This window comes from Carassius gibelio, chromosome A4 (genome assembly GCF_023724105.1).
Source record: "Carassius gibelio isolate Cgi1373 ecotype wild population from Czech Republic chromosome A4, carGib1.2-hapl.c, whole genome shotgun sequence".
In the NCBI taxonomy this organism is placed as follows: Eukaryota; Metazoa; Chordata; class Actinopteri; order Cypriniformes; family Cyprinidae; genus Carassius; species Carassius gibelio.
Genome location: NC_068374.1, coordinates 18201278 through 18222699, shown reverse-complemented (window position 1 = coordinate 18222699; position 21422 = coordinate 18201278). Strand labels below are relative to the sequence as shown.

General features: G+C 41.1%; 3 long non-coding RNA genes across 4 annotated transcripts; all 3 read left to right on the top strand.

Annotated features, from left to right (window-relative positions):
- Positions 1-613: 613 nt before the first annotated feature.
- LOC127972347 (uncharacterized) lies at positions 614-1957 on the top strand. Its single transcript, XR_008157073.1, has 5 exons — positions 614-757; positions 874-906; positions 1038-1127; positions 1236-1307; positions 1869-1957. It is a non-coding gene; the product is annotated as an uncharacterized LOC127972347 (long non-coding RNA).
- Positions 1958-2030: 73 nt separating this feature from the next.
- Positions 2031-2711, top strand: LOC127972364 (uncharacterized). The gene is made up of 3 exons (XR_008157077.1): positions 2031-2147; positions 2343-2442; positions 2659-2711. It is a non-coding gene; the product is annotated as an uncharacterized LOC127972364 (long non-coding RNA).
- A 310-nt stretch (positions 2712-3021) lies between these two features.
- Positions 3022-6282, top strand: LOC127972333 (uncharacterized). Of its 2 annotated transcripts, none has more exons than XR_008157070.1 (7): positions 3022-3066; positions 3317-3358; positions 3984-4013; positions 4114-4164; positions 4826-4880; positions 5655-5769; positions 5917-6282. It is a non-coding gene; the product is annotated as an uncharacterized LOC127972333 (long non-coding RNA). The 2 variants fall into 2 exon arrangements; XR_008157069.1 differs by lacking the exon at positions 3317-3358 and adding an exon at positions 3856-3897 and having other exon boundaries at positions 5917-6281.
- The last annotated feature ends 15140 nt before the right edge of the window (positions 6283-21422 follow it).

Below are 21422 nucleotides of genomic sequence, written 5' to 3'. Positions count from 1 at the left end.
AATGCAACCCTCAGGGCACCTTACCATATCTCCATGCAATCATTTGCTGCTCTCAGCGCATTTTTGTTGCAGATATTCTAATGCTGCTCTGAGGGCACCTTACCGTAACTCCATGCAATCATTTGCTGCTCTAAGCGCATTTTTGTTGCAGATATTCTAATGCTGCTCTGAGGGCACCTTACCGTATCTCCATGCAATCATTTGCTGCTCTAAGCACGTTTTTGTTGCAGATATTCTATTCAACTCAACACAACTAGGCTATGTATAAATTGCACAATATGTGGCCCCTGACTTGCTTCATCATAGTACATTTGGCTAAAACGGTTGCCCATATTCTCTAGCTGCCCATTTAAGGCTTGTGTGACATCACTAACTCACAGACAGAGAGCTGTAGGGAAGTTAGACTACATATTTTGATGTTTCTCAACAAAAAACATAAAAAACTGGGCAAAAAAGTTGCTAGTCTATAAAATGTGAATTCTAGTCACCAGAGAAAAAAAAACGAAGTCACTGAATTGCCAACAATACTTTACAGTAGTTTTGTATGCTACGTGTACTAGTTGATTGGATTAAATTTGTGCCATTAGCCTAAGTAAGATTACCTATTTTGGGACTTAATTTCTTTATCCATGCAGTCTTAGAAACACTGAAGTCCCAAGGACTTCATCGTGAAGATGTCCTTGGGACAGTTGGGCCATTTAAAATCTTTCTGGGCAGTTTGGAGGCCCTTGTAGGCCCATCTGAACTTCCAGATGAGGTAATTTTCTATTTCTTTTAAAAAATTATAGGTTGTATAACTGTATCAACTTTTCACTTCAACTTGACTCTATTGTGACTTATTGTAGTTTATATATTTATGTATTACTTCCTCAGGTAATGGATGCCCTATTTTACATAATCAGCAGGGTAACCCATACCTTTATAATACTCTCTCTCTCACACACGCACACACACACACACACACACACACATATACATACATCAGATATAGACATATCATAATTTAATGACTTAAACCATTTCTCTCCCTCACTTAGAGCCAGCCTGGGACAGAGCCCATAAATAGCCAGGCTATGCGCCTGATTTTGGAAGGCAGCTCCAGGGCCAGGAGCACTTATTTTCTAAAAGTAAGAGCTATGTGCCTGTTTAAAGTTATTGTTCAGTGGTACAGAATATATTGGGTGTAAAGTTTGTGTATTTGCTTGTTCATGAATGTTTTCTTCATTCCCTGTCAGAAAAACATTCTTAAAGGAGCCAGTGCCATCTTCGGGCCCTACTTGGTGGGAGAGTGCCACTGGACCCTCTTTGTAGGTTGCTGTTAAGTTATGTAGAGACTATTAGGCCCGTTTCACACCGGGTGTGTGGTGTAAGCGTGTCAGCTGCGTGGTGTGTCCGTTTTTATTTCAACTCCAATCTTAACAGGTTAGAACTTGCACACCGCCTGCGTGACAAGCACATTTCAAACGTGTGCATGCTAGGAATAGGACTAACTACTATTTTTCACGCCACACGCAAGCATGTTGGAAGTGTTTCCATACAAAACAGTGAAGAAAAAAATGAAGTGGGGAAAAAAAAACGAGGCATCAGAGACACTTCTGGTAAGCAAAGACATAGAAACGCCATGCAGCTGCCAAGCAACAGACACGCGTCGTTCATGCCATGTTCCCGGTGTGAAATGGGTCTTCTGCGCAAAATAGCATCACACATTAGTTATCATTATTGATGCTATCGTGCCATTCTCATTTGTGGTGTTTGAGCTGTTTGTGGTTGACATTTTAAAATTTCAATGATTTTCAATACAGTAATTTCAAGATTGGTTGAAACTGCCCTTCAGACCTTTCTCATATGCTTTCCCATCTTCTATATAGCATTGCAACTTGAAAGAGGGAACCATTACATACATTGACTCATTGGGGGAGCATCCACAACGTTGCTCCCAAATCATCGAAAATTGGAGGTACATGGTTTTTGTATTGCACTATAAAATGAGGTAATGAAAACTCAGTAGAGATCTCCTTCATAATTATATTCTCTAATCTTTCAGCTTATTTGCTGCTAGCAGAGGCTGCCAAGGGCCCTGGAAGTTCATAAACAGGGACCATGACTTGCAAAATGACTCTGTGTCATGTGGAGTGTTCTCAATAATGGTACAATTTGGTCATTTTCTGCATAATGTTTCTGTTGTCTTTTGAAAATATAGATATTTTTAGTTTTCACTTTAACTAGAGCAATTTTGAATGGAAGTTGCAGATTAAATATTAATGGATCTTGCCTGCTCTATAATGTTCAGTTATTATAAGTGATGTTATTTAATTAAAATAGACTTTCTGTTGCACTTTTAGTTTGCAGAAATGATCCTCCAGGGACAACAAGGTCACCTCGAATGCCTCCCCATCTCCCAAGAGCGGGAGAGACTTGGGATTTTGTTGTTTAAATCCCTTGGTAAGTAGTATACATTTGTACTTATTGAGCTCTGCTGGCTAACTTTCGCTCCCTGCATTAAGGTTAAGTCACTGATGATTTGGAGTGATAGCTTTAACTAGTAAATTCGGAGGATGTCATACTTTGGACTAGTTATGGCTCTTGAAATATGTGAAGGTTATGGTTGCTTTTAATGTGTTTGTGTTATCCAAAGCATTTTTTTTTTTTTTTTTTCAGATAGTTCAGGCATTTGTACAGTCTGCTACAAGAAGATGTCAGGGAAGAAAAAGGCAAGTGCTAATTATATTTTATCTAAAGCAACATTCCGCTGTCAGATTAAAGACAAGTACACATCAGACGATTCTTTTGTCACATATTAGTCCAGGGAGTCATTAACATAATCCGTGGGTGAAGAGTGAATCAGCAGTTAAATCTGTGATGACTAGGGGTCACATGTGAAGTGTCATGATGTGTTGATAAGCCAAACTCCACCTCATCAGGGACTGGGACTTAATTTGAATGACTCCCATGACTGGTCTGTAACAAAAGAATAATTTGATATGTACTTTGCATAACTATTTATCATGCAAAATCTTTTGCAGGAGACATGCTCATTCTGCTCTACAGAAAAGAGTCCAAAACCAGGTAGGACAACACACACACAAATAGACAGGTTTGTTTACGAAGGCTACTCTTAGTTGGCCCCAGTGTTGTTACTGATGTTAGTTGGATTGCAGTGGCTAGACATACTGTATTTCATATTCTATTTATGCACGTTACATTAAACAAGCAATATAACGTTTCATACAGTGCCCAACAAATTTGTAGGCACCCCTGTTGAAGGTGGCTGAAAAATTTCCAATTTCCAATGTAGATTCTTTTCATGTTTTAACAGAGGCAGAAACAGTTGAGATGGAGACTGCAGAGGCAGTTGAAGGTAAAACATGTGTTTCAGAGATTTTATTCGGTTACTCACACACCCTTTTTTTCCTAAGAGTAACATTTTTTTTCACGTCTCAATAGTAGCAAAAACGAAGGTGGAGTTTGTTGCAGGTAAACAATTAATTAGTTTTTTGAGTTATGCAGGATCATCATTTTTATTTATAAAATGTCAATGTCAATTTGACGTCCTGTCTGCTATGTGCAAATGATGCAGATACATCAGATGCATTTGAAGAGGAGGAGACAGCATCTGAGAAAATGGGTATCGGTATATAATATTATGATACTGTACTCTATATTAAATACTGTACTTTACATACAGTATTTTATATTCTTTTCATGCACGTTACATTACACAAGAAATTTAATGTTCCATTTAGCACCCAACAAATTTGTAGGCACCCATGTTGAAGGTGACTGAAAAACTTATTGAAAATCACAATTTGAGAATGTCATATATTTCCAATGTAGATTCTTTTCATGTTTTAACAGAGGCAGAAACAGTTGAGATGGAGACTGCAGAGGCAGTTGAAGGTAAAACATGTGTTTCAGAGATTTTATTCAGTTACTCACACACCCTTTGTTTCCTCAGAGTAACATTTTTTTTCACATCACAATAGTAGCAAAAACAAAGGTGGAGGTTGTTGCAGGTAAACAATTAATTAGTTTTGTTGAGTTATTCAGGATCATCTTTTTTATTTATAAAATTTGAATGTAAATTCAAATGTCTGCTATGTGCAAATGATGCAGATACATCAGGTGCAGAGGAAGAGGAGAAGGAGGAGGCATCGGAAAAAAAGGGTATATAATATTATGATACTGTACTTTATATTCTATCTATACATGTAAGTTGGATAGGATGGACTTAACTTGCTGGCACACATATACAACGTTTGGCTCAAATAAGATATTTTGTAATCCGAGTGAGTATAGAAGGAGCAGAACACACTATACTATTTATACTTTATGTGGTGTTATATGGACCTGTGTCTGCAATGAAGCTTTATTATTATGTATATGCACGACTCCACATCTCATTCCTGTAGTATTAATCATCTCTAGCATCTGGATTTAAAAAGAGCATGGGACTTATGTACAAAGCTTGTGTAATCACAAAGCAGCTGTGCACCTCTTCTCATGCACACATACAGATGTACATAGACTACTTGAACGTGAGTGTGCAGTCATGTAATACAGGCCGTCTCTGTTTTCAATGCCTAATGAAGATCCGATGGGATTGAAACCTTGCATTTTTTTCAAGTAAATAAATATCCTTTAGGAGCATAAACGGGGCAGAATACCTCTTCTACTATATTTGATACCATTGATTTTTTTTGGATGTTGCACACCACTCTACTCTCTAATTTGAATAGGGGTGCCAATAAATATTTCATTATTAACATTGGAATGACACTGAGCTGAAATAACATTTAACAACATGTGTATGTATTCTTTATTGAAGATGGATTCTATGTGGATAGCCTGTTGAAGGTGGCGTCTTCAAAGAAAGCTAAAAGGTTGGTAATGCTACAACTAGAGTTGGGTTGGGTGGGTGTTCCTTTTTATATGACAAACTGACTTGATAGAGGCAAGAGTGCAGATAAAATCAGTAAAACGTGTGTTATGTGCCTAATGCAACTAATGCAAAAAACAGGTAAAACTACAAACTATGTAGAGTAGAGTAATGAGTAATGGCTTATTTGTCAAACAATATGATGTTGTTCACTTAAGCCTCATGGTTTTATAGATGATCTTTGTCTACAGATATGTTGGTTTTTGATGTTCACAAAAAATGATGTGTTATGATTGCACAGGCACTTTGTTTCAGTAGAGGAGCTGCAGAGGAGATGCTCTGCACCAGAGAAATTCTCTGGTCACCTCATGGTGACTTATTTGAGGAAGGCAAAGGGGAAAAAAAAGGAGCTTGTGAGGGAATTGAAAGAGGTAGGGGTGCATCTGAGTCCGTATGGCTCAAACACTACAATGTGCACCAAACTAGTTGAAGGTAACATATATGCAGTCAGAACTAGGTGATTTCTTAAAGGTGTACATTCAAACAGATTCCCATATTACTGAATTAGGTGTCCCACCAAAGGTTGTAGAACTGCAAGTTTTAGAATGTCAGCCATGATGGAGGCATATGTAGCCTAGGTGAATGAATGAGGCATAGGCAAACAAATTCCAATGACCATACAGTTTAACAAAATGTAAACTGTTTAGTCACCAAAATATAAATTATGTTAGTAACATGTTAATGTCTCATTTACTCATTTGCTCCTTTTATGACACAGAGGAGTGCCAAGGTCTTGCTAAAGACCTAGGATATTTGACCAAGGAAATACCCTTCAAAATCATAGGCAAGCAGCTGGCCGAGCGAGGCTGCAGAAGAGAGGATCATGACTTGAGGTAAAATATGCATACAGATATCTTTTTCCTTCCACTTTTTAAGTCTTTCTCCTTCTGAATTGGCATAATATTGTTATGCCAGTGCTTTCATTTAATTTGTAATTGTACTGTTTATAATGTAACAACTCAGATTTCTTTTGTTTACAGTGCTGAACTCGATATAATCGAACAAGTGTTGGGTGACAACATGGACATGTATTCAAAGGTCACACACACACTTGGACCCCAAGTATGCCAGGTTGTGTTTCAGATCATCAGAGAGTGCCTTGTTGCAAAAGCAAGGGCTCTAGAAAATTGAATTTTGACACTATTTCTGACACAATTACACTGCAGTTAACTGTTCACTGTACTGTACATTGTTAAATCAATGCAAAAATGCAATTAAACAATCTTTTTTGGTTAAATCTGTTTATTATTATTATTTAGCGCTTGTATCTTCTTGTTTTGCGCTTTTTGTAAAGCTCTCGTTTGGCTTGCTCTATCCGCTGGCGATAAGCATGGAGTGCATGTATTTTTCGTTTTCTTGACACAATGCCAAAACGATTGAAGGCCACTGTGTGTGCCCTCTTCACTGTAGTGTACAGGTCACTACTATACATGTAATTTTCTGATTTGCTCCACTCCAGTAAATCTGTCAACATAGACTGAAGTTGAACTTGTGCAGTGACATTTGTTGGCACAAACATATTTTCGTTTCCATCAGTGGGACATGTAGAATGTGAATTGTTGGTAGTTTGCAGGCAGTCAGCAACATGTAAGCACACACACTTTTGACCGTAACTGTTGACAGCACAGGTACAAAAGGCAGGTTCACCAGTAAATACAAATGTGGCACTTACATCAGTGGGGTGAACAGTAATGAAATCACCATCAATGTGGTACTGGTTTTTGGCAACAATATCTCTAGCCATGTCAGCACGTAGCTGTGCAATATCAATACATTTCTGTGCTTCAGTGTATGCGGAGACAATATGTGTGCATACATTTCCCTTATCATACCATCCACAGTCACACTGCATCTTGACTAGATCCACAGTATTCCAAGTTGAATCTGAGCTGGGCCCTGCCCCTGTTTGCACAGAGCACATTCCTTGCTCATTTGTCAGGATCTGCTGTCCCACTGTGTTGGCTGCTGAAGATGTTGATGCTGACAAGGAGATCCTCAGTCTTCCTGCGTCTGCCAAGTCGTCCAGGTAGCTACATTAACAAAAGAGCATTTAGTCTGAGGATAACAGGCATTATTGTGTATAAAATTAAATATAGTATTGACCTTTTTAAATCACAGAAATTGATCATTTTTAATTCAATTCTCATTTAATTCCATTCATGCAGGACATGTAACGGAGGACAGTATTGTGAGCATAGAATTAGTCGTTTCAAGTATCTGAAAGATAACATTACCAAATGCCTTACCAATAATATTTTTGAATATCACCACATAGCAAGTGAAGAAGTTGATCAACTCTTATGTTTGCCTCTCCCCTTAGGAACTGGTATTTCAGCGCAAGAAAAAACCTAAAAGGGGAAAACAATAATATACCGTTATGAGTAATTCACAGATTGAGAAAACAATACTCACTCAGTCTTGGGGAGCTAAGATTCTGATATTGGAAACTTTGGAAATGATAACTTAATATGTAAATACAAAAAAAAAAAAAGTTCCAAATGTGACCAGAAAAATTGTTTTCAGTGGCAGACTAGAAGAGAAATATGCCATCTAGGGAACCAAATGTTCCCAATCATGAGTTACTTTTTGTTTTATATCATGCATTGTAATGTTTGGAAAAAACATGATTATTAATCTTTGACTACCTCTCTGCCTTGTTATTGGTGTCGCTGTTGTTGTGCTCAAATAGTCGTCCAAAATTGGCCCATAGTGCTGCATGTGGAAGCCAGTGCACCTTCAGGTATGTTGTCACTCGATTGCTGCCAAGCTGGGCATCAAGGTCATTGCACACACTAGTGGAAACGGTCACAAAATCTTCCTCCTGAAATCAAACCATACCATATATTATGGTTGCCAGTTTAGAGTACCCAACAAAGACGAAACATGGGTAATACCAGATATTGAGACACATACAATTTTATATATCTATTGTAGTTACCGTCATGCAAGCTTTCATTGAGGTCATGGCATGAATGACGACATGTCTTTTGTCAGGTGACATGTTCCCACCATCTCTTGATGTAACCCAGCGATGTACAGCCTTTAATAGACAATATATGGCACTTTAAATGAGGCTCCATTGTTTTTTCAGAAGCTACAGCAGGCATATGATATCAAAATTGTAAATCAATTTATTTACAACCAAAGAGAATGTTCAAAGGACCTTCTTGTGCATTTCTTAAATGCAATCAGTACCTGGAGAACATGAAACCAACAGAGGAGAACTTTGGATTTGGGGAAAACTTCTCTTATGGCATTGAGCTCTTTTAAGTCTCTGTCGATCATAACTGACCTAGGAAAAATAAGTCCAATAATAATATTGCAGAATACTGGAGTATCACAATTTCATCTAGGCAAATGTATTAAGTTGAAAATTGTTTAAGTTACAAAAGGTAATCAGTTATCTCTCAGTATTACAACTCTTTTGTGCTTGTATGGGTATTGGACTTTTGAAAAGAACTGTTCTCACCTTGGGTAAAAGTTTGGATTTCTTGAACAAAGCATGTTCAAGCAAAGCTCAACTATTGCTGAGGATTCCTGGCTCATTATTAGGTACGCAAATGGCACTCCTCTTCCAGTTTGATTGACAAGTACAAGGGCATACAGTGCATACCCATATGATGTCAAACCTTTGTAGGATGCATCCATAAAAACCATGGGGTGGGGGTTCTCTTGGAGTAGAGCCTTCTGTTGTGGTGTCTGGACAACAATAACCAGTGGCTGGTCTTTTGTCAAAGGTTGAAAAAAGCAAATATTTTCTTTCAGTTCACCTGTCACCAGCTTTTCCACACTCACAGCATCATTAATGTCCGGCAAAGTGAAGATGCGGAGATGGCGTTTTACCAACCTTACATCTTCTGGAGTTAGGAAGAAACGTCTGTCATGCTTATCGGTGTAACCCCGACTACATGCCCAATCACAACTTTTTATGACAATCTGTGATATGGATAGACCTTTTGTGAGCCATATTTCGACAAATCCTAACAATTCTGGATTAATTGCATTTTTCTTCCTCTCTTCAGGGTTTGACAAATCATGGGTAACACTTTAGAATAAGGTTCCATTAGTTAATGTTAGTTAATGTATTAATTAACATGAACAAACAATGAATAATACATTTATTACTGTATTTATTCATCTCCGTTAATGTTAGTTAATGAAAATACAGTTATTCATTGTTAGTTCATGGTAATTCACAGTGCGTTAACTAATGTTAACAAGCACAACTTTTGATTTAAATAATGCATTAGTAAATGTTGAAATTAACATGAACTAAGACTTATAAATGCTGTAGAAGGATTGTTCTTGCTTAGTTCATGTTAACGACAGTAGTTAACTAACATTAACTAATGGAACCTTATTCTAAAGTGTTACCAAATCATGTCCTGTGTGTGTTAATTGCTGCCGAACTACTACTGCTGTGAAACCGGTCTCCTCTATAAATTTAAATGACACATAGGCTTCACAGGAATTGGCCCTTGTTTCACATGCCTTGCCCATGCTTTTTCCTGTTGGTTTGTTGCCTCTTTCACAGGCATGGAAATAATAATTTTTGCTGCTCTGTTTTGCTGCCAAGAAAAAGGTCTTTGTTTTCTTCTGTAGTTCTTCTACATAGTTCTCCATAAACTCCGTTTTCTTGTCCCCATGAACAATTTTGATATCTGTGGAAACACGGGAATCTTTTTCTATTCTCAGTTTCTTTCGGATGCCCTCGATCCATAGCTGCTCCATAATCTGCAGTTGATATAAACAAAACAGCTTTAAGCAAACAATAATTTTACAAAACACTTCAGAAATAGACACAGCATACCTGAATGTTACTAGATTAGAAGAAAACTAGTTGTATGTTTGCAAATTTCAGTACTACACAGAAAGTAGCATATGAAGTTTCCTGAGATTTGTGTTATTACATTTAGATATTACATTTAGATAAGGTGCTCTAAGAGCAGTATTAGAATGTATACGAGAAGGGATGCAGTAGTATAAGAAAGTGTGCAACGAATGCCCATAGAGCACCCAATTAATGTTGGATGTAAATCTAATTCGGTCCCCTGAGAGCAGTACTAGAATGCTTTGAGCGAAAATGTCCTTAGAGCAGCCAATTCATGTTTCATGCAGACACTACAAGGTGTCCTGAGAACAGTATTAAAATGTGAGTAAGGATGCAGAAAAATGTCCTTAGAGCAGCCAATTGTAGATCGAATGTCATAAGGTGCAAATTATTGCATGGAGATATGGTAAGGTGCCCTGAGAGCAGCAATAGAATATCTGCAACAAAAACGCGTTAAGAGCAGCAAATGACTGCATGGACATACGGTAAGGTGCCCCGAGAGCAGCGTTAGAATATCTGCAACAAAGACGCGTTAAGAGCAGCAAATGATTGCATGGAGATACGGTAAGGTGCCCTGAGAGCAGCGTTAGAATATCTGCAACAAAGACGCGCTGAGAGCAGCAAATGACTGCATGGAGATATGGTAAGGTGCCCTGAGGGTTGCATTGGAATATCTGCAACAAAAATGCACTTAGAGCAGCAAATGATTGCATGGAGATACAGTAAGGTGCCCTGAGAGCAGCATTAGAATATCTGCAACAAAAATGCACTAAGAGCAGCAAATGAATGTTGCATGGAGATACAGTAAGGTGCCCTGAGTGCAGTATTAGAATTCATGCTGCAAAAATACCCTTAGAGCTGCCAATTGTAGATCTAATATCATAGGGTGCCCTCTGAGCAGCATTAGAATATCTGCAACAAAAATGCGCTAAGAGCAGCAAATGACTGCATGGAGATACGGTAAGGTGCCCTCAGAGCAGCATTAGAATATCTGCAACATAACAGCGCTAAGAGCAGCAAATGATTGCACGAAGATACGGTAAGGTGCCCTGAGAGCAGCATTAGAATATCTGCAACAAAAACGCGCTAAGAGCAGCAAATGACTGCATGGAGATACGGTAAGGTGCCCTCAGAGCAGCATTAGAATATCTGCAACATAAACGCGCTAAGAGCAGCAAATGATTGCACGAAGATACGGTAAGGTGCCCTGAGAGCAGCATTAGAATATCTGCAACATAAACGCGCTGAGAGCAGCAAATGATTGCACGGAATTACGGTAAGGTGCCCTGAGAGCAGCATTAGAATATCTGCAACAAAAACGCGCTAAGAGCAGCAAATGATTGCACGGAATTACGGTAAGGTGCCCTGAGAGCAGCATTAGAATATCTGCAACAAAAACGCGCTAAGAGCAGCAAATGATTGCACGGAATTACGGTAAGGTGCCCTGAGAGCAGCATTAGAATATCTGCAACAAAAACGCGCTAAGAGCAGCAAATGTTTGCACGAAGATACGGTAAGGTGCCCTGAGAGCAGCATTAGAATATCTGCAACATAAACGCGCTGAGAGCAGCAAATGATTGCACGGAATTACGGTAAGGTGCCCTGAGAGCAGCATTAGAATATCTGCAACAAAAACGCGCTAAGAGCAGCAAATGATTGCACGGAGTTACGGTAAGGTGCCCTGAGAGCAGCATTAGAATATCTGCAACAAAAACGCGTTAAGCCAAAGCCAAAGCCAAGCATTTTGTTGTATGTAGCTATGACAAAATGCTCTGGGAACAGCAACAATACCACAGCAGCGTAACTTGCTATTACAGCCAGTAAAAGTTATATTAGAATATAAGCTAACATTAGCTATTATCCTTTCTTAGAGCTAGCTAGCTAATGTTCCGATTTAGCTTACTTACATCAGTTAGCTAGCTAGTTAAATAACAGCTCATAGAAAAAATAAGCATTAACCTTACTCGTTATATATACTTCATTATCTAGACATTTTAATGTAATATCTAATATAGTTCAACATAAAACACAACATTACCTTAACTTAAAATCCAAATACTTCATTATTTTGACATTTTAATGTAATAATCAAATATAGTTCAACAGAAAATATAACATTACCTTAACTGCAACGATCTCCTTAGTGTGATGTCTCCCGCGTCCTGAGAAAAAAAAAATTCAAATAATCCATGTCCCGCCTCCTGCTGTCGCTGATTGGATGACTGAGAGAACCAATAAGATGCAATGCTGCCCTGAGAACATATTCCAATAACTAAAAGTCTAACCTGCCAAAAATTAGGTGATGGATCGGATTTCGGAGGTGCCGGTTCCAGATCTGGCTTGTTACGGCACAAATTAAGCCCTGGATTTATCATGTAATTACTTTGATGTTACACAGCTGCAGTCAGTAAGTTAGGCTTTACATATAAATTGTGGTTGGTGTCAAGCATGTTACAGTTTATATTATGGACAGTTCCTGAGGAGTTACCATGTACGTACACTGGTATTACAGTGGTGCACAACTCCAACATTAGATCCAGCTCCTCCCACTTTACATATCGCTAAACCTACTCCACCCCCTGAATCCCATTTCCACCCTTAAACCTACCCATCTCCAACCGCTGGATCCCATTTACACCCCTAAACCTACCCATCTCCACCCCCTGGATCAAATGGTTAAAATTACTCTTAAAACATATTGTTACGTATGCTGCGCTTCGTAATTTTCTTGCGTATGTTGCTGCATATGCTTGTCGTGTATGTCTGTGTAATCTATTTGTTTCAGGTGTGAAGCTTGTTCAGAGAGTCCGCCTGTCAATCAGCTGACGTAGGAATGCTGACGTCTGGGATCGCGCCACCAATCGCCTGTCGCCTGGTAGTTTATCAATGGCTCTAACTTCAATGGCAAAAACAGACTCTGGGTTGGGAAAAGAGTTTGCACACTCTGTGAGGACGGTTCTCTTGTTTGAGAAACCAGTCTGAGCGACTGATCATTGTTTGGTGCTCACTGCTTTTGTGATCTTGCAGTTAGATCAGTTCTTTTTGCTTGTGCTCGCATGTGTTTTTGCTGTCATGAAATCTTCATCTCAATTCATCGTTCAACATTGTGTAGACTGACAGGAGAGGTTGTGAGTCAGGTAAGCAGGTCGCGACTTACATTTGCACATGTAGTTTACTGAACTGTATTAGACGCACTAGTGTTAGGAGTGGTGCTAATTATGTATGTTTTTGTTTAAGTTAGTATAGTTTAGGCATAGCATTGTACGCTAAAGATGTTTCTTTCTACCTTTTTTGTTGATAGTGAGTTTAGTTCTTTAACTTTAGTTAAAGGGGCTTTTTGTTATATTTAGTTTTTTGATTTAAGCACACCTCTCTTGCTCCTTCCTCTTCCCTAGATTGTCTGTTGATCTGTTTACTCTCGTTACGTTGTACTAATTATAAATATTCATTGCTTTATTATTCTCCATTATTATTATCTTTTTCCTTTGTTACTACTTCACTTTATAGCAGTTAAAGAATTAATATCTTTCAACTCAGTTATGGACTGTTGTCTGTTCCTTTTCAATAGCAAGTTCTCATTACCATATTGACATACACATGCAAATCTCTTGTTACATCTAATAATATTCCTAGACAAATAGCATCTAAATAATGAGGGACGCAACATATTTTGGGGCTCGTCCTAACTTTTATATTGGCTATAATATTATCTTGTGTAATATTTGTTTGTGTGTGTATTTTTTTGTGGTGCAGGAAACTGCGTGGAGGAAGCAAAAGGTGAGGATGCCGAGGTGGAGGTTGAGGCTGAGCCCAAGGCTGGCTTACCGCCTTTGTCCCCACTTTCTACCCCTTCTGTTGGCTCTGGGGGTGATATGCGACTGAGGGTCCGCCTAGCCAAAATCCAGATGGAAGCGCAGGAACAGGCTGAAACACACCAAGCCGAAATTAAGCTACACCTAGAAATCCGTAAACTGGAAATTTAAGCTGAGACACAGGTGAAACTGCGACAGCTCGAGTTGGATTTAGCGACGGTTGTCTCGGGCCGAACTGTGCAGTCTAATCCTGTTATTTCAGTAAATTCGGAAAATTTTGTGAGTGATGTTTCGACCACTACATTTGATGTTAGTAAACAGATCGCTTTAGTGCCTCACTTTAGAGAATCCAAAGTCGATGTGTATTTCAATGTCAATTAGTTGGAAAAGCACAGGAAGTCTGTTCTTCACTAACCTTAGAGGAAAGCATGCAATACGATATCGTAAAGAATGCTGTTCTTTGTGCATATGAATTGGTGCCTGAGGCATATCGACAACGTTTCAGGAACCATAAGAAGTCAGCTCAGACATTTGTGGAATTTGCCCGTGAGAATGGAATTCTTTTTGATAAATGGTTGTCTTCTAACAATGTGCAAGATTTGAGTTCATTGAGAGAGTTAATGCTTTCAGAAGATTTTAAGAATTGCTTATCGGAATGAGTACTCACGTACCTGAATGAGCAAAAGGTCACCATGTTATCACAAGCTGCGATTCTTGAAGATGAGTATGTGTTAACGCACAAGAGTGTGTTCGCTTTACCCCGACCAGAGAAAATAGTGAGTTTGTTTTCAACTCAAAATTCAAGTACCCGTGCTAAAACCAGTTCACCACAGAATAAAGAAACACGAGAATGTTTTTATTGCCACAAGATGGGACACCTTATTTCTGATTGTTTAGTGCTGAGACGTAAGACTCAGCCTCAGCAAGGACAGTTAAAGCCTGTTACTTTTGTGAAGACTGTGTCTAAAGCTGTTTTCGAGAAGTATGTGATTGACTCAGGGTTTAAACCATTTTTGTTGAAGGGGTTAATCTCCGTAAATGGTAAACCTGGAGAGCAGAAAGAGGTACAAATCTTGAGGGATACGGGATCGATTCAATCATTTGTAGTCTCTGATGCACTTCCTTTGTTGGAGCAGACGTTTTGTGGGTCAAGTGTGTTAGTTCAAGGGATTGAGATGGGTGTTGTAAAGGTACCGCTGCACCGGATACACTTGCAATGTGATTTGGTCTCCGGTTTTGTTAAGGTGGGGATACGTTCTTCCTTTCCTGTGAAAGGTGTTGCATTCATTCTCGGGAACGATTTGGTGGGAGGTAAAGTGTCACCTGTGCTCGAAGTCATTGATAAACCTGACTGTTTTATTCCTGTTGGTGATATATCTGATCATTTTCCGGAGGTATTTGCTGCTAGTGTAGTTACACGTGCTCAAAAATGCAGAATTGGAGATGACATTTTTTGGCTGACAATTTTATGTCACCTGTGTTCACTGAGGAGCATTTTGGTTCAGGTCCAAAAGATTCTGAAAATGTTAGACATGACAGACATTCTGATACGACAATAGCTGAGTTTGAATTGTTAGCTGAACCTATTTCTCAGGAAGGAATTAAGACTGCACAAAGAGAAGATGTGTAGTTAACTAAATGTTTTTCTGCTGCGGAAAGTCCTCAACCTGATAAAGTCAACGTAGCTGAATACGTGATAGAAAATGGGTTGTTGTTAAGGAAATGGCGTCCTTACAGTGATGGGGAGAATGAGTGGGATGTTGTATGTCAAATTGTTTTATCTACTGGCTATCGAAAACAAGTGTTGAGTTTGGCACATGATCATGATTTAGCAGGTCATTTGGGGGTGACAAAAACTTACAACCGCATTCTCAAAAAAATTTTTTGGCCTGGCTTGAAGAGCGATGTGTCTAAGTATTGCCGCACATGTCATGAGTGTCAAGTGATGGGCAAGCCCAACCAAAAGATTCCACCAGCTCCATTGATTCTGATCCCTGTCATTTGCGAACTGTTTGAGCACATAATTTTGGATTGCGTTGGTCCCTTGCCGAAATCAAAAGCAGGTAATCAATTTTTGTTAACGATTATGTGTTCTGCGACACGATTTCCGGAGGCTGTTCCCTTGAGAAGAATAACTGCGCCTTTTTTCTACGTTCGGATTGCCAAAAATCGTACAGACTGACCAGGGTACAAATTTTCTTTCTAATGTTTTTAGACAAGTGTTGAAAACTTTGGGTATCTCACATCGGATCTTGAGCCCGTATAATCCTGAAAGCCAGGGTGCTATTGAACGATTTCACCAGACGCTGAAGTCAATGTTGAAAAAGTAATGTCTAAGCTCTGGTTAAAGAATGGGACGATGGAGTACCATTAGTGTTGTTTGCAGTTTGTGAAGCAGCTCAAGAATCTCTGGGGTTTAGTCCTGCAGATTTAGTCTTTGGTCACACCATACGAGGGCCACTGAAGGTATTGAAAGATAGAATGTTGAATGACACTAAGTCACCTCAACAAAATGTGCTAGATTACGCCAGTCGGTTCCGAGAACGACTACATAATGCGTGCTAATTTGCACGAAAATCATTGTCCACTGCTCAGGAGGGCATGAAGAAATGGTATGATAGGAAAGCTGTTGTGCGTGAAATTCAACCTGGCGACGATGTTTTGGTACTGTTACCAGTACCAGGTTCAGTTCTGACTGCTCGTTTCTCTGGTCCGTACAAGGTATCAAAGATATTGAGTGAGACTGATTTTGTAATCCACGTGCCTGACGCAAACGGAAGTTTTGTACCTGCCATATTAACATGTTGAAATTATATTGTTCTCGAAAGGTGTCTGAGAAATCTGTGGAAGAGAAAAAAAAGCTTCCTACTGATGTTCTAGCTGCTGCTGTTGTTGCGGTGTCTGATCCTACGATAGTGAAGGACGAGGTGTTGCGGCTTTCTCCTGGTGAGTGTGATCCTGATGATGGTGTAACACTTTGTAATGATTTATTAATGTGTGGTAGACTTTCGAATTCTGAGATTTAAAAAAAATTGTCTGAAAACTTGATAATTTGCTTGAGTCACAGAAACGGGATGTTATGAGGCTAATTCAAGAATTTCCCATGCTGTTTAGTGATGTGCCGACTCAAACGCATGTATTGCAGCATGACATTGAAGTGAAGACTGCATCGATAACTTGGGTTCTGCTAGGTTTGTGACGAAATTAGATTTGCTGAAATGGTATTGGCAAAGTGCCATTGACCGCTCGAGCTGCGGAAATTTCAGTTTTCGTTACTCCGGATAACTTCCTGCAGTACCGGGTTATGTCATTTGGGCTGCGGAACGCCCCAGCAACTTTTTCTGTTTCCTTACTCTTAGAGCTTGTGTACAGTCAGCAAATAAGATTAGAGCTTTCCAGATCAAGAAAGTGGTGTGTTTTTTGAGCTACTGTATATTATATGCAAGGTCAGCAGATGGACAGTGCACTGACTGAATCTGAGAATACAACCATAGTAACACAAAAATGTACATTAATGTACAACTAGACCAAGAATTCACTTTTTCAGATAGTGACCAAGCAGCTTCAGACAGCATGGAGCATTCATCAGTAGTTCAAATATTTTCATCTTCCATTTGCAAATCAAAACTGGCAGGACCAATCCCATCGGATCAATGTCACACCTGTGTGGCTCTCTCTTTCTCCATCTGCTCCGGCAAGGCCAGTCGCTGTCAGAAGGGACAATCTGTCGGCCCTTCTCCTCGCCTCCCATTCCCCCTCACCCTGTCACATTATGTTTCCCACATGGTTGATCAAAAATCTCCACTCAAAATGTGTATGACTTTCTTTTGTACTCTGGAATAAAATGGTGCATTTTCTAAAGATTTTTTTCTTCATAATAAGGCCCCTAATTTAAGTTGTTATTCATGTGTCACTTGCACACTTGCACAGAAACATAAATTTAGGTCTGTTGCTAAAACAAAGGTTTTGTGTGGCTCTAGTATGTCCCTAGGAATACACATTTTATAAGTTATTTATTTATACATTTATTTATTTATTTATTATTTCTTTAATAAATAATTAAATTTAAGTCTAAACATATATATATATATATATATATATATATATATATATATATATATATATATATATATATATATATAGAACAGACCAAAGATTGGAAACATTACTATTTTTAATGTTTTTGAAAGAAGATTCTTCTGCTCATCAAGCCTGCATTTATTTGATCAAAAATACAGAAAAAAATTTCATATTGTGATATATTATTACAATTTAAAATAATTGTTTTTAAATTTATTATACTTTAAATTATCATTTATTTCTGTGATGCAAAGCTGAATTTTTAGGATCATTATCACATGATCCTTTAGAAATCATTCTAATATGATGATTCATTATCAAAGTTGGAAACAGTTCTGCTGCTTAATATTTTTCAGAACATGTGATACTTTTTAGGATACTTTGATGAATAAAAAGTAAAAAAAAAATAAAATAAAAAAAAGAAGAAGCTATGTTTTTAACATGTAATAACAATATATACTAATGGTCAGTAATTTTTTTTCTTTCTTTTTTTTTAAATAAAAACAATACTTTTATTCAGCACGGATGTGTTAAATTGATAAAAAGTGATAGTAAAGTATTATTTTGAATAAATGCAGTTCTTTTTAACCTTTTATTCATCAAATATATTAGACAGCAGAACTGTTCCCAACACTCATAATAAATCAGAATATTAGAATGATTTCTAAATGATCATGTGATAGACCGTCTCGGTTACGTACGTAACCCTCGTTCCCTGATGGAGGGAACGGAGACGTTATGTCGACCGACAAATGGGGTCTCACTTGGGAGGCCAATCATCTCTGATTTTAAGAGAAAACGCCAATGAAATTGGCAAGTGGATTAACACACCTGAGCCACTCCCCGTGCCAGCGGGTATAAATAGGGCGACAGGTGCATCCACTCATTAGGTTTTACGCTGAGGAGCCGAGAACGTGTCCCGGCAACAGCGAATGGTTCAAGGTTGTGGCATGGGGACATAACGTCTCCGTTCCCTCCATCAGGGAACGAGGGTTACGTACGTAACCGAGACGTTCCCTATCTGTCGGTCACTACGAGTTATGTCGACCGACAAATGGGGTCCTATGGAAAACGCCATAACCTGAACCTCGTCACAACCCTGAGGCGCTGCAATTGTTGACAAGCCTTGGTGTGCCACAAAAGCTACGCTTAAGGTCGTAACCTTCCCAAAGCCCCAGCGCAAATTCACTGACCTTGGTACCGAGGGGCCAAAGGGTGAGTACATCGCTGCTGGAGAAGGCCATGCTGCTGTTCCGCCCACATAAAGTAAATGGAAGGGATTTCAACCTTCAGTGAAAGATAGCTTCAAATCTTCCCTATTTGTTCTTTCAGCTGGCAAGACAATGGGGAAGCGAGCCTTTAGGAAAAGGTCGCTACGGAGACCACATCCTACCCGTAGGGAGGCGACATGTGGATATACCGATATGGACTGACCCAGGGGGCAGTACTACATATGGAAGGGGTCTCTGAGGCAGGTCCTACTTTGGAGTAGGGATGGAACGGCTGCCAGAAGAGACTGACAGAACGATCTGTCAAGGGAAGACACGGGTTTGCCAAGAGGGAAACCTTACCGTGGAAAAATACACATATGGGATTACCCGTAGGGAACCCAGCCATATGGACACCTAGCACAGTACAGGGGCTGACCGGCTCCGGGCATGCTAACGCCAGTACTGGGCCTGGCGACAGACTGCTCCGCCAAGTCTGACGCCGAGGGTGCTGGAGGACGCTCGTCCAGGGGCAGCGCTTGCAGGTTCACCACCTGGTCTCGGAAGGGAGTGGTGGGAACCTTGGGCACGTATCCAGGCCGGGGTCTCAGGACAACGTGAGAGTAGGCCGGCCCGAACACATGGCACTCTTCACTTACCGAAAATGCTTGGAGGTCCCCGACCCTCTTGATGGAAGTGAGCGCGATCAGGAGCGCTGTCTTGAGAGACAGGAACTTCAGCTCAACCGAATCCAGTGGCTCAAAGGGACCCCTCTGAAGTCCCGCCAGGACAATAGAGAGGTCCCAGGAGGGGAATCAGGGGTGTCCTAGGAGGATGTAACCTTCTGGCACCCCTCAGGAACCTAACGATCAGGTCATGCCTCCCCAGGGACCGGCCGTCCACTGCATCGTGATGGGCTGCAATGGCAGCCACATACACCTTCAGGGTGGAGGGTGACAGCCCACGCTCCAGCCTTTCTTGCAGGAAAGAAAGCACGACTCTGACCGGGCATCTCCGGGGGTCTTCTCAGTGAGAAGAACACCAATTCGTGAACAGACTCCACTTCAGAGCATAGGCCTGCCTCGTAGAAGGGGCTCTAGCCTGAGTGATAGTGTCTACCACCGCTGGGGGCAGATCACTTAGGTCTGCCGCGTCCCGTCTAGAAGCCACACGTGGAGGTTCCAGAGATCTGGACGTGGGTGCCAAATGGTGCCAAGCCCCTGAGAGAGAAGGTCTCTCCTCAGGGGGACGCGCCAGGGAGGGGCTGTCACGAGGAGCATTAGTTCTGAAAACCAGGTCCGGGTGGGCCAGTAAGGCGCAACCAACAGGACCTGTTCCTCGTCCTCCCTGACCTTGCACAGAGTCTGTGCGAGCAGGCTCACTGGGGGAAACGCATACTTGCGTAAAGCCCGAGGCCAGCTGTGTGCCAGTGCATCTGTGCCCAGGGGGGCCTGGGACAGGGAATAGTACAGCTGGCAGTGGGAGGACTCGTGGGAAGCAAACAGGTCTACCTGGGCTTCCCCGAATCGACTCCAGATCAGCTGGACCGTCTGGGGATGGAGTCGCCATTCCCCGGGGAAAGTGAGCTGTCGTGAGAGCGCGTCGGCTGCACGATTGAGCTCCCCCGGGATGTGGACAGCGCGCAGCGACTTGAGCCACGTCTGACTCCAGAGGAGGAGATGGCGGGCGAGTTGAGACATGCGACGTGATCGTAGACCGCCCTGTCGGTTGATGTACGAAACAGCCGCAGTGTTGTCCGTGCGGACCAACACGTGCTTGTCCAGCACTAGCGGACGAAACCGTCGCAAAGCTAGATGCACTGCCAGCAACTCCAGGCAGTTGATGTGCCAAAGCAGTCGAGGTCCTGTCCAGGACCCTGAAGCTGCCTGCCCGTTGCATGTCGCGCCCCAGCCCGAGTTGGAGGCATCTGTTGTGACAACAACGTGCCGGGACACTTGTTCTAAGGGCACGCCGGCCCATAGAAAAGCAAGGTCCGACCAAGGACTGAATAGGCGGCGACACATCAGTGTGATGGTGACACGATGTGTACCGCGGCGCCATGCCCATCTCGGGACTCGGGAGTGTAACCAGTGCTGAAGTGGTCTCATATGAAGCAACCCGAGCGGCGTGACTGCGGCTGCGGATGCCATATGCCCCAGGAGCCTCTGAAAGTGTTTCAGTGGTACCACTGTCCTGCCTCTGAAGGAACTCAGGTAGTTCAGCACTGACTGGGCACGCTCGCTGGTGAGACGTGCCGTCATAATCACCGAGTCTAACTCCATACCGAGATAAGAGATTCTCTGCACAGGGGAGAGCTTGCTCTTCTCCCGGTTGACCTGAAGCCCCAACTGACTGAGGTGCCGAAGCACGAAGTCCCTGTGATCGCACAACTCTTCTCGGGACCGGGCCATAATGAGCCAGTCGTCGAGATAGTTGAGGATCCTGATGCCCACTTCCCAGAGTGGGGCAAGGGCGCCCTACGCGAGCTTCGTGAAGACACGGGGGGACAGGGAGAGCCCGAAGGGGAGGACCTTGTACTGCCATGCCTGACCCTC